Here is a 205-nt window from a genome sequence, read left to right on the forward strand (position 1 = left end):
GGGGCTGCGCGCACCTTGCTGCTGCAAGTGGCAGGTGGCCACTTGCGTGTAGGCCCCCAGACGAGGGGCCGCAGCGGGCTCTTGCCCAGGGCCCCGGTGACTAAGGGGTGAGCGCCGCCGATGCGCTTGGCGTAGCCCGCAGCGCTGACACCGGGCTCCGGCGCGCGCTCCCTGGCTTTGCGAGGGCCTCGCAGCCGGGTGCCGG

The sequence above is a fragment of the Gavialis gangeticus genome, unplaced genomic scaffold, assembly GCF_001723915.1.
Source record: "Gavialis gangeticus isolate Ggan-Ray unplaced genomic scaffold, GavGan_comp1, whole genome shotgun sequence".
In the NCBI taxonomy this organism is placed as follows: Eukaryota; Metazoa; Chordata; order Crocodylia; family Gavialidae; genus Gavialis; species Gavialis gangeticus.